This window comes from Gekko japonicus, unplaced genomic scaffold, assembly GCF_001447785.1.
Source record: "Gekko japonicus isolate JY-2015 unplaced genomic scaffold, Gekko_japonicus_V1.1 scaffold1767, whole genome shotgun sequence".
In the NCBI taxonomy this organism is placed as follows: domain Eukaryota; kingdom Metazoa; phylum Chordata; class Lepidosauria; order Squamata; family Gekkonidae; genus Gekko; species Gekko japonicus.
Genome location: NW_015173188.1, coordinates 357,884 through 371,415, shown reverse-complemented (window position 1 = coordinate 371,415; position 13,532 = coordinate 357,884).

Sequence of the window (13,532 nt, the reverse complement as noted above, 5' to 3'; positions counted from 1 at the left end):
CAAGGCTCCCATCCTCTCTCAAAGGTCAAAAGAGGTCAGGAAAGGGCCCTTCCCCCACCCTTTTACTGACAGAGCCAGTTAGAAGCCTCCTCCCCCCTGCCCTGAACATTCTAATCTCTCACCGTTGATGCCTAGAGTTAGATCCCTGCAGAGGCCATTTCAAAAGGTATTGGGGGGGGGTTCAGCCCTCCCTGAAGGGATTTTTTTTTACTTCTTGGATTTTTATGCAAACACAGGAAGTCTACTGACTATGTAGGAAAAGCTATTGGGGAGAGTGAGCCATCTGTTGGCAGAAATAAGTATCTGCACGCACCCCCCGGTGGGAATTAGGTATATAGATATGGAGCTGCGGTGGCTCAAGTGGTTAAGATGCTGAACTGCAGGCTGTGGATGGTCAGTAGTTCAGCAGTTCGGGACTCGAGTGTGCCGCATGACGGAGTGAGCTCCCGTCTCTGGTTCCAGCTCCTGCCGAACTAGCAGTTCGAAAGCAAGAAATTGCAAGTATATAAATAGGTACCACTTCAGTGGGAAGTAACAGTGTTCCGTGCACCTTGGTGTTTAGTCATGCCGGGCACATGACCACGGAAATGTCTTCGGACAGTGCTGGCTCTTCGGCTTTGAAACGGAGATGAGCACTGCAACCATAGAGTCGGATTTTACTGGCTTTCGAGCAAGGGAACCTTTACCTTTTTATAGATAGTAACTCTCAGTCTGGGGCAAGGGATGCTCTGTATTCTTGGTGCTTGGGGGGGCAACAGTGGGAAGGCTTCTAGTGTCCTGACCCCACTGCTGGACCTCCTGATGGCACCTGGTATTTTTGGCCACTGTGTGACAGAGTGTTGGACTGGATGGGCCATTGGCCTGGTCCAACATTAGCTTCTCTTATGTTCTTATGTGTAACTGAAATGAATGCCTACCTTACCCCCCCCCCCATCCCCGAGATATGAATATACACTTTTTGGTTTTCTTTTGATTTTTCATGCGCTTGTTGTGACACTTTTGTTCCACTTCCCTTTTGTTGCTGGTGTTCCTGGTCTTTTTGTTCCTTTAATAGTATTTTTATAATACTTCAACACAATTTTATGCCATGTCTACCGCATGTGCCTTGATAGCCCAGGCTAGCCCGATCTCATCAGATCTCAGAAGCTAAGCAAGGTTGGCCCTGGCTAGTATTTGGATGGGAGGCTAGCAAAGGAGGGTTATGATGTGGAGCCAGGCAATGGCAAATCACTTCTGAACGTCTCTTGCCTTGGAACCCCTATAAGTTCACCATAAGTAAGCTGTGACTTGATGGCACTTTCCACCACTACCACATGTATATGTTATTTGGCATGTGCTTTTTAATGTGTTCATTAATGATTTTGAGTTGGGAGTAAGCAGTGAAGTGGCGAAGTTTGCAGATGACACTAAGTTGCTGTTCTTGTTCTTGTTATTTATTAAATTTATGGATCGCCCAATCCCTAAATATACAAGGCTCTGGGCAATTTACAACAGGTTAAAAACAGTACAAAATTTCAGATTAAAATCAACAAATCAACTATCCTTAATTTAATAGTCTCCAGATGGCATCCTTAATTTTAATCAAAAACCTCCTCTGGTCTGCTCTTCTATCTCGTGGGCAGGTTAAGGAGGAGGCTGAAGCAGACAGTATGGAAGAAAAGAGGGTGCCAGCTATGATGGAAAACCATTGCTGTCCTCATCCGAAAGCCTGGCAGAACATCTCTGCCTTCCAGGCCCTGTGGAATTGCATTAAGTCTCATAGGGCCCTGGTAGAATTCGGCAAAGAGTTGTTCAGGGCAGTGACAGTCAGGGAGGACTGTGAGGTGCTCCAGAAGGTGAGTGGGCATCAGCGTGGCAAATGAGGTTTAACATGGGCATGAAGTCATGCATATTGGAGCCAAAAATTCTAACTACAAAAATATGTTGAAGGGGTCTGAACTGGCGGTAACAGAGCGATCTTGGAGTTGTGGTAGATAACTCATTGAAGATGTCTACTCAGTGTGTGACTGCAATAAAAAGGGCAAATGCTATGCTGGGGAATATTAGGAAGGGAATTGAAAATGAATCTATGGTGAAGCCTCATTTAGAATACTGTGTACAGTTCTGGGCACTGCACCTCAAAATATATTATAGCATTGGAAAATGTACAGAAAACTAAAATGGGTAAGGGAATGGAACACTTTCCCTTAGAAGAAAGGTTAAAGAGGTTATGGCCACTGTGTAACACAGTGTTGGAGTGAATAGGCCATTGGCCTAATGCAACATGACTTCTCTTATGTTGTTTTGTTCTTAAGTATGTGCAAATAATGCTAAAATAACATTCAAAGGGCATTAATTTAACCAGAATAAAATGAGGTTGAGGAAACAAAAAGAAAACATTGGCGAACATTCATCATGACAATAAAACAGGTGAAAACGTTGAGAATTTTAAAGAAAAAAATCATTATTTTCTCAATTATTATGCTTCACCAGCCCTGTTGATAATACAGAGATGCCTTAATACAAGGATGGGAGGTTTCTCAAAAAACTGGGGACACTAAAACCCCCCACCCATCTACCCTTGCTGGTCTCACCACAATTGCCTTTGTCTACAATCGCCCCAAACTTTTATTGTCTACTCCACCTCAGTATCACCAATAGATGCCCCCCCCCGTCAGCTACGATAGCTCAGTAGAGTCGCCCCACTCAAAAACAGTAGGTCTCTGATGAGGGAGCTCTTGAATATTGCTTTTTGGAAGCCCCATTATAAGACACAGGGTATTGAATCTTCTGTCCAGCATCCCTTACTCCTTGCCTTTAAATGCACAGAGATCAAGGTAGGAAAAAGCAAGAATCCAGGAGCACCTTACAGACTAACAAAATTTGTGGCAGGGTATGAGCTTTTGTGAATCACTGCTCAGTTCTTCAGATACAGCTAGAATGAAGAAGTGAGCAGTGACTCACAAAAGCTCATACCCTGCCACAAATATTGTTCGTCTGTAAAGTGCTAGTGGACGCTTGCTCTTTTCTACTGCTACAGACAAAGAAAGGTCGAATCTGCATTTGCATTTTTAAATCAGTTTCGTGCTGCTGTGACACTGTCTTTCTCTATGATTGTTTGAATGTTGTTTGGAGAAGATTCTTTTAAAGCAGTGCAGAGGTGCAATGACAGTGGAGCCGCCCTGAAAGGACGATAAACATATGTGGACGTGCAAAAGTATGCTAGCACTGTTGAGATCAAGATGGTTACAAAGAAAGAAGACAGAACATTCAGTGTCTGGAACTGAATGCATTGCCTGAAGAATTGACTTTAAAAATAATTTATTCTGTTCTTGATGTAGGCAGAAAGATAGTTAAAGTGTGCATCTGAACAAACTGAATCCAGATTAATAGAGAGAAAAAGGAAGTGCATACTAGTTTGTTCAATAGAGTGTGGAAACATAATGTACTCAGTTCCTATTTGGACATAATAGTACTAGAATTATGAGCGAGATTATTTTGTGTAATGAAGGATGGAAAGTTGGCTCAATATTCATAACTAGACTAGTGAATATTATGTAAAAGATTTGGCAGATATTATATAAGAGGAGAGACTGTAGAACAGAGAATGACAGATTCTTCCAGTGCCTTTGGTAAGTAGTTGTAACCTCATTGTTATCTTTTGTGTATTTGATGTTTTGGCACTGAAAAACAAAAAGCTTTCAATAACATCATCAAAATGTGGTGTATTTGTAGTGTCTTAGTGGCTGTTAAAACAGTATTAGAGAAGTTGTTTCAGATTTTAGGAGGAAAAGCTAATACGGATCAAAGGCCTGCCTAGGAAAGCCACTATCCAAATCATATAGTTATTTATTTTCTTAAATTTATACACCATCTTTCTACTTAATGGGGACCCAAAAGAGCCGACATTGTTCTCCTCTCTTCCATTTTATCCTCACAGCAGCCAAGTGAGGTAGGTGAGGTTGAGCGAGAATGACTGACCCAAGGTCACCCAGTGAGCTTCCATGGCAAAACATGGATTTGAACATGGGTCTCCTTCATAATAGTCCAGCACTCTAACCACCATACTACACTAGCTCATATAAACTCCAATTTATCCATAGTTATTTTAAAGAGATGTTTGACAGTGACTCCAGTATAAGGTAAAATAGGGTGATTGTATTAAGAATAATCGTTTACAATATGAGTCATATCTTCATCATTAATTGCCCTGGCCTTGGTTCCTTTTAAACTCCATGGGGGGAAGGAAAGAATACATTTGGTGCAATAGATATGATGGGATCAATCACCCCTGATGTAGGTATGTAGCAGAATGGTTTGTCTTCGGAAGAGGCTGCATGCTCTATGTCTGCATGAGCCACTGCTCTGGGCTTGTTGTCACTATGGCCCTGAATCACTTCTAGATTCCATATGCATTATGACTTCTACCTGCAGCAACTCATGTTTTACAGAGGCTTCATAACACTACATGCCTCACAGTAACCTGATTTAGAGACAAACAACCATATAAATGTAAAAGAAGAGTCAGAATGAAGAATACTTGCAGCTAGGCAGGCACACAGACCTCAGCTAGCCACAGCACACAAATCTTATTAGGTGAAGACTTAGGTAAGACCTGACCTTGGGAGGGGCTGTAGCTAGGGATGCCGGCCTTCAGGTGGGACCTGGGGATCTCCCAGAATTACAGTTCATCTCCAGACTACAGAGATCAGTTCTCCTGGAGAAAATGGATGCTTTGGAGGGTCCCTGTCCTTTCCAGGATCCCCCCAACTTCCACAAGTTCCCCATCCTGGAGCTGAGAACCCTACCCCCAACCCCCCACTGACAGCCTGGAGGGACCTGGCAGCCCTAGCTGTAGCTCAGCAGAGATGTTTTGTGTGGGCATGGCTTCCAATTCTCTTCTTTTTTCTTATTTTTTAGTAAAAAGAAAAGAGTACCAAACTATCTTTTGCCATGAAGTACTACTACCTTCAGTTTGTACTAGTTTGGGGACTCCTCCTAGGAACATCTTTGGGTAAGCTGCATTTAAACGTGGTGGAGAATTTAAATATTTTTCTATGAAATACTAAACAGCTTACTTCCTGACCATGGGGAACCAGATAGAAGTTAAATGAGAGGGTGACGAGTGCTTGTCAAAATGTGTAAAATTGTCCATAAGCTTAGCCATAAGGTAACAATCCCACAACTTTTTATGCCAATGTGAGAGAGTGGGTATCAGTGCCCTTTTCCAATTTGTGGCAATGACAGTCTTAGCCGCAGATAGAAGAAGAGAGACCTTTTCTATTTTAGAGGAAGAACAGTGCCTCGAGACCCATCCATTTCAAAAGAGATTTTCCAGTGTAAGAGGAATATCCAAACTTGTGATGGATTTAATCTGTCAATACAGATTCCCAGAAATGACTAATTTTGGGGCAATAAACCCAACAGTGCAAGTAGTCCCCTTTACTACCACATTTTTTCCAGCACAAGAGACTGTTAGATGAATTTATATGAGCCAATTTCTGTGGTGTTAGGTACCAGTGTGAAACTATCTTAAAAGATTGCAGTTTTACCTCAAAGATGTTGGAGTGGAATGGAGAGGAATTCCATATAGATTTCCAGGTTTCTTCAGGGAAACACTGACTACAAGCTTTGTGTCATAGTGATTGATATGATAAAGGTGTTGCCCTGTCTCAAGTAAATGGATGAGATTGGGTGTTTCTTCAAGGTCCAGGCAGATTTGAGGCCTGATTCAGATTCTGTTGGAGGTTGCTATAATATAGAAGTAAGATTTATGTGGGAGCATAGGTGAGATATTTGAAAGTATTGCATCCATGGCATTGGTTTATTCAGTTTTGTTTCTAGAGTTGACTTTGACAGTAGTAAGTGTTTGGATCCAGGTCCTGAGGGGTCATGATTTTAGCAATTTTCCAAAAATTGAAGGAAGGGTTTTTGAAGCCAGGTAAAAACCAGGTTTGGTTTAAGCAGCTTTGATATCTAGATATGGGGGGGGGCAGCATCTGAGACTTTTTACTATCCCAACAAGATAGCATTGAAGTTAAAAGAGGATTGCTGTGAATTTGTTTAGGACGATCCAATGGGTATTGCCAAATTACTTCTTGGTTATCAAAAGGCTGAGTATATTCTACTTGCAGAAGAGTGACTCTGCATTATATGTTCATGTGTATTGCAGGCTGGTTCACACATGCATACATTATTACTCTATGTTTGCTGTGCTGTCTGGCAATCACCATTGTTCTAGATGGCCAGATAGACGAATATAATCAAAACAAGGACAGTGTCACATTGGATACAACTTTTATAAAGATATAGCAAAGTGTAATTAACTGCTCAACTGTCACAAATTTCATTTGCTTATACAGAACAACGTGTCTCCTGGAAGAGATGTTATAAAATGGGTGGTCGCTGCACTCCTTACGGGTGTTATACAACTGCTCTTGCAAGTTGCCGTACCTATAACACTATGTGCTGTGCCAGGTGAGTCCAAAAGGAGGGCCACACAGGGAGAAAAGCATTATGTGAACAAATTCAAATGCTATGGGCAGGTGCCTGAACAGAAAACGTGTCAATATTGCATGTGTGGTTAAAAGAAAGTGTATTTGTACATATATCTAGATCAGTCTGAGCAAACGGTCCCAGGACAAATCCCAAGTACCTCCATTAAAAAAACCCACAACAGATCTAAGGATAGAATTTGATGTGGTGACAGGAGACATTTTCATGGATCTCCTGCTAGTTTTTGAACTGCGACTAGCAGTATCAGTGAATTTGCCAGTGTGAGGAGTTAGATTATGGTGTAGGAGGAGGAGCATTAACCCTTTTTCCTCTTACCATGGTTGTGATTTCGATCACTAGTTCCACCAGACTAGTGCTGTCATTGCTCCTTCAGGTGCTTGTTTGTTTTCTTCCCACCTGGCAAATTGCTCCTCAGGTGAACAACTGAATTGCAAAATCAGTATAGGGAGAGGGTTGAAAACTTCCTATCCCATATGGCACACCAAATCAGGCCTTCCCATACTTGTTCTCTATTGTCACATGTAGTTTGACCCTTTATGTAACAGGGCTATAAAAGGCCCCCTGCCAAATGTTTGCATGCCTAACACATGACTGATCCATATACTATTGTAGTTTTTCCAGAACTGCTTCCTTATATTTTCTTCCCATATTATTGTGATAATGCCAGTTTACATACCCTGAGGATTCTCTGCATTGCTTTTATTGCCACTGAGAATGCAGACGCGTGTGTGTTGGCAACAGAGCTTCCACACACAAAATTTTCAGCATATTTTCCTCCCCCTTTTTTCTCTGACTTTTCCCTACCACACATTCCCCACAATAATTCCACACTGGCTCTTGAGGGCATGGTCATTATGGCTGCCATGGCAACTCACCACTCCTATTTTGTGCTTTTCTTCATGCCTGCACGGCAGTGTTCTATTACAATTTGGAATGGAAATAGATAAGTGGTAATAGATTGTTAATTGTGTTGTAACTCTAGTGCTAAAACAGTTACTAGTTAGTCCTGTTCTGCTGGGTGAAGCGGATGGCCCTGGGAGGTAGTGGTATTCTGGTCTCACCTATTGGTTATTTCTATGTGCCTGGTACTTTCCGTGCTAAGTTTTAAGCATTGGGTTTGTTTTTTTTTGTTTTTAAAAGTACTCTTCCAGGCAGTTAATGGTTAGTTTTTATCTGTAAGGACAAAAAAGGGGAAAAGGAAAAAAACCCTGAACCTAAAACCTAGAATTCAGAACCTAAAAAGGTTAGTCAAGAATAGAGGAGAGCCAACACTAAAAATCTAATTATGAAACATACAAAAATATACATGTATTTATCGAACACAAATTAAAATAACAAATAAAGGCCCATTCATACCTCATATACAAATATAAAAATACAAAGGCTGATGAAATAGACCTAACGCGTTTCGGCCTTCACAGGCCTTCCTCAGAGGTCTAATACAAATAGAACATATTGGCTAATATGTAAAAATATATACAATCATACATATACAAAATATGAAATAAAGACCAGAAAACAATTGTTCCAAAGTTTAACCATTGGGCAAAAATACAAATGAAACTTCCAGTGCTATCACATGTCCAGTAGTACTTCTCTCTGGTCAACTATATATTCTCCTGAGATTGTATAGTCAAATGTTCCCAATGAAGTGTTCCTCAAGTTAAAAGCAGTGTTGATCAAAAAAGTGTTGGACTTATATAGTAGATTCAGAATTATCTGTAACTGGTCTTCTTGATCAATTTAATACCCACTCATCGATCCTTTCTTCCACTTTTGTGTTGTATCTGTGCTGTATCTTTTAGAATAAGCCAATTGGAAATGTCCTATCTGTGCCATTTACTGGGGTCTCATTCCCCAGCTGCCATTGCTGACCCTTTGGCCTAGGGGCATTCTCATATCCACTCTGTATTTCCTTGGGTGACTTATCTGATGCCCTTTGCTTTGTGTTTCAGAACTGAATGGAAACAAACATAGTAGCAACAGCAACAACAGAAACAACAATACTAACAGATGAACTTGATAACTGAGACCAAAACATGGTTCTGGCAGTGGGACACACTGTTGAAGTTTCAGCATCACCACCAAAAGGGGACCATAGAGAAATTAAATGATCCTTATTGTTTTCATTGTTGCTTGAATAAAGAGATATTTACAGTTGTTCTGCACTGCCATGCTGGTCTTCTGTAGGATAATAGATGTCTCCTACAAAATGCACCATTACCTTTTCAGATTTCCAGCTGGGAAATCACCTGTGTACTCTGCCAATATAACATAGGTGTTCTAAATTCCTCCTTGTTTCCCAAGTTTTTCACTTACTCAGTTTTGTTTCTATAGTTTCTATAATATTCTCCATGGCTCTATTTTTTTTATTTTCTATAGAATACTGTGCACATGCAGTTTGAAACAACACTGTGTCCTTTAAGTTCACATGCATTGTTCTCCCTTTCTGCATTAACAATTTATATGTGTGTGCAATGATAAAACATTACAAAAATGTTATTGTGCTGTGCATCAGGACTATTTTTGTGCTTTGTTTTACTGATGCACAGCATAAAATTAATTTTAATGCAATCATCTACATAAGTGGAGCAAAGCTGATTTTGAGGTGTTTCAGCAATGCACTCATATATACTGGAAAGAGCAGGAGGGCACTTTACTTCCCCTGTATCCCCCTTCACACACCATTTCATCTTCTCCTCTACCTGGCAACCCCAATATTCTCACCTTCTCATACTTCCTTTTCTCCTTTCCACCCACCCACCTTTTATCTGCCCCAATCTTAAGCAGTATCTCTCCTTATATATAATTGAATAGTGAGTGCCAAAGTTCTAATTCTAAAATGCACTCCCTTAGTGTATGGCTGATGGCACTGCTCCTCAGCATATATCGCCACCAATCAGAAGGCAAAGCCCGGGTCCCACCCACACCACAACTGCTGCGACAACCTGGTCTTTTGCATATGGAAGCTGATTGGACCCACCCACCCACCTTTTATCTGAACGGGCATTATTTCTAGTTTATTATATAACTAGCAGTAAAGCTTGTTGTAGAAGCCATACAACAAGCTCTAGAAAGATGTGATCTGTGAAAAATGCAGTGGCTGGAAGTAGGTAAAGTACATATTAGCAGTATGTAGTAGAAAGGCAGAAACATGGAAGTAAAGTCTGACATACCTAATGTTACACAATAAGTGGTGTCGAAGGTTGCACAATGTGGGGCAGAAAATGCAGAGCAGAGGGATCCATGGTATAGTTTGTGCAATTGGGCGGTCTGAAAAGTCAGTGTATGTTGGATGTCCCTGTCATTCAATGTGGTCGTGGTCACAGCGTCAATCCTGTGATAGAAGAGGTCTCAAGGGAAAGTGGGGAAAGTGTCAGGTTATGTTGGAATGATGGAGTATGGGCAGACGAGTGTTGTGAAACCTTTATAGGCCTCATTGTGAAAAGGCATGTGTTTTGTGGGCATGATGTAGTGGAGGATCTAAATGTATGGGTGTCCATTGTAGTGGAGGATCTAAATGTATGGGTAGACACATAAACTGTGAGTAGTTTGCTGTTTGCCGACAGACATCGAAAGGAGTCGTGCTGTTTGGAGTAAAGCTGTATTGTATAAAAGAGGTGTAACTTATGGGACTGAAGAAGAAGAAGAAATTGGATTTCTAGTTCGCCCTTCACTCGGAGTCTCAGAGTGGCTTACAATCTCCTTTCCCTTCCCCTCCCCACCACAGACATCCTGTGAGGTAATTGGGTTGAGAGAGGTGTCTCAAGAACTGCCCTTTAAAGGTCAACCCTTGTCAGAACCATGCTTGGGCAAGGTCATCCAGCAGCTGCAAGTGGAGGAGTGGGGAATGAAAGCTGACTCTCCAAGGTTAGAGTTGGTGTACTTAAGCACCACACCAAAGTGGCTCTTTCTGCAGGGTGCTGTGTTGCTTTGTCAACTGGTGGTACTGGCAGTTATATATAAGGAGGGTATTTTTTTGGAAGCATGTTTGTTAAACAACCTTTGAGGGCTGATTGAGGTTGTCCCTGCACGATGAGAAAGAATGAGAGCAGGGGGTTCTGCTGAGGAGCCCTTTAAAGAAGAGGTTGTGAATGTGGCCACCCCTTGGAGGGAGTCTGTGAGGAATGGGGTGGAGGCAATGTCTTTGTAGCAGTGTTGGCGGGAAGGAGCTGAGGGGCAGTCCCCATAGAGACCCAATGGCACTGTCTCCTGATCACTGTGGAAGACTGAGGGGCGATAAACTGTGTGGGCCAGGACCGGCAAGGGAGGGAGCACTGTCCTTTGGGCCGCATGGGGTGAGCAAGCTGCTGCAGCCTCCTGGCGTGGCCTGACCTGTTCCGTGGTGAGGTCAAATGTTAGGAAAGGGCACTTGAGGGCAAGTTCCTTTAGAGGCCCAACGGCATTCTTGGCCGGCCTCGCCCTTTGTCAGTGGACTGTAAAGTCAGGAGGCCAGGGCCCCGCACTAAGCTCTCCCCTTAGAGGCCATCCCTGAAGTGCAGCAGCAGCAGCGTGAAGGGGATGTACTAAAAGGAAGGACAGGACTCGATTGCCCATTGCAAACAATGCACCAAAATCGCACCCCTTTTCATTGGATGGGGGGTAAATGTCAAATTCTGCTTCATTTGTCATAGTTATGGGGGGAGGGAAATTCCTTGGGTGTGTGTGTGTGCAAGTATGACAGTGGCATCATTGTAGCGGCTATCATAAATCGTAACTCTTCCAAAGAGAAGCCTCTCCACGGAGATGACCTTGAAGCAAACTCTGTGCTAGCCTCACTGTCTTAGATAACAGGACTGGGAACTTACAGGTGGGCGTAGATGCCAACAGCTTAGGTGGGAAGGCTGAATGAGATGATTGAATGAACCTGGGGGGGGGGACACCTACATTTGAATTGTCTGTATCTCTAGAGGTTACCGACAAAACCCTCAGTTCTGACATGGTACTGTTCTAACCTGGAGTCTGACAGTAAACTGATTTGTGAAACAATATCCCTATTTTGGTTTAGCCCTACTCATTCTCTGTCTTGTACAATCAAGGTGTAAGGTTGGACAAACTGTAGAATATTTGCTTTCTTCACTTCCTCCGCATCAATTGGGCTCTCAGATTTCAGGTAGTATGTTTTCTGTCCCAAGCAGACCTTCTTGGAATAAGTGGGCTGGATCCATCCAGTTTAAAAAAGTCAATCTTGCCTAATTCCCATCCTTAGTATAGTCCCCATACTACATGGCCTTTGTCCGTGCAGGTCCTATAATCTTCAACACAGTCTTTTTCAGTGGTCAAAGGGGATACATCCTTCCTTTTTCACCAGTAGAAGTGTTGGATCCAACTCAGCAATGACTTCCCATAATTAGCTCCTAAATAATCTGTGCTACCAAGAATCATGAAATTGGAAAATAAATACAGTGGGGTGGATCCAATCATCCTCCAAGGAGTCTTCCATCAACTTAAGTGGTTTTGCCTTCAATAGAAGAAACACTTAAATTGGAGGAAGTCTCCTTAGGCAGAAGGAAGGTTTCAAACTTTGCTCATTGGAGTGGTAGTATTTGGGTAGGATCCACCCCAGTGACACAAACATGACCTCCTCAGAAATTCAATTTGCCTCATGGCAATCCCTCCCCCTTTTCTTCATCACTTTAATATAACATCTTGCAGGATTTCTTTTGGGTTAATTGAAATAATGGGCCCCCATGATGCCTTTTATGATAATCCAGTTTAGTTCTTTAATTCACAGATGGAAAATCAACTCTGCTTTCTTATTGAGTTTCTGCACATTATGCAATAAATCAGATATAAAATAAAGCAAACTATCAAATATTATTTGATGTCCCATCAATGTCACAATAACAAGAGATGGAGAGTTGTCCTCTTTCCCCAAAGTTATTTACTACATCAAATTCTCTTCTTCACAGCTCTGAAGCTGTCTTCACAAGGGGTAAAGACTTAATTGTAGCAGCACTTGGAATGAAGACACATGAACTTCTGGGATAAAGTAGATTTTAGTCATGGCAGATCTTCATCAATTAAGTTCCTTTCCCTAAGTTTTAAGGGTGAGTTGCTTTCTACCATAACTACCAGAGATTTGGATAGATTGACCCAGACTCCACATTTGGCCAGCGTTCCCGCTGGCTTTGTTTATCCTAGCTGGCATATAAAACAGTGGTAAGGGTTATTAAGCTTCCTCCCATGACCTGTTCAAGGAACTAAGGCAGGAGCCCCCACTCTGGTGCCTATGTGCACCAGGGTACCCACCAACACCTTTCCTGGTGTCTGTCAAGAGCTTTTAGAAAGTGGTTGGGGCAGTTGAGGCTTTTTACCAGAAGACTTCTAATTGGCCACTGGAAATTTGATTAGGTGTGCAGATTTTTTTTTTTTTTTAAAAAAACATTGCTTTGGCTGCAGCTGCCACCCCCAGCACAAGGATCTTCATGGTGAGACATTTTGTGGCTGGCTCTGCCTCCTTTGGCAGTCATTTTGTGGCAGCTATTTTGTGGCTGCACCCACCACACTGTCAAAATTCCAAAACTGCTCACAGGTTCAAAAAGATTGGGGACCCCTGAACTAAGGATTTGGTTCATATTTCTATGCTTCTAAGCACCTTTCCAAAAGCACCTGGTGAATATAGTCAGTGACAGGCTGGATTGTGTATAGCCCTTCATCCTTAGATGTCTCAATTACTTGCCAATTCCTTTCCTACACTGTAGCTACTCACCCTACACCTGCCAATCTAGTTAAATCAGGTACCAATCAGGTACCAGTCCTGAAACCAAGGAAAACACTTAATCACCAACTCTGGAACCATGTGAAACACATGAAAGACCGGTGCTTGCCCATGAGCAAGTGCAAGCTTTTCCCCACCCCCCACATGCTCGAAGGAAGTCACGAGGGTGGGTGAGCCTATCAGGAGCCAGCACAGGAATGCTGGCCTATCAGGGTCAGTTGGCTGGACGAAGTGGAGGGCAGCAGCCATCCCTCAGCCATTCCAGCCAAGGATGAGCTCCAGAGCAGGACCCAAAGACCAGAGTGAGCATCCAGAG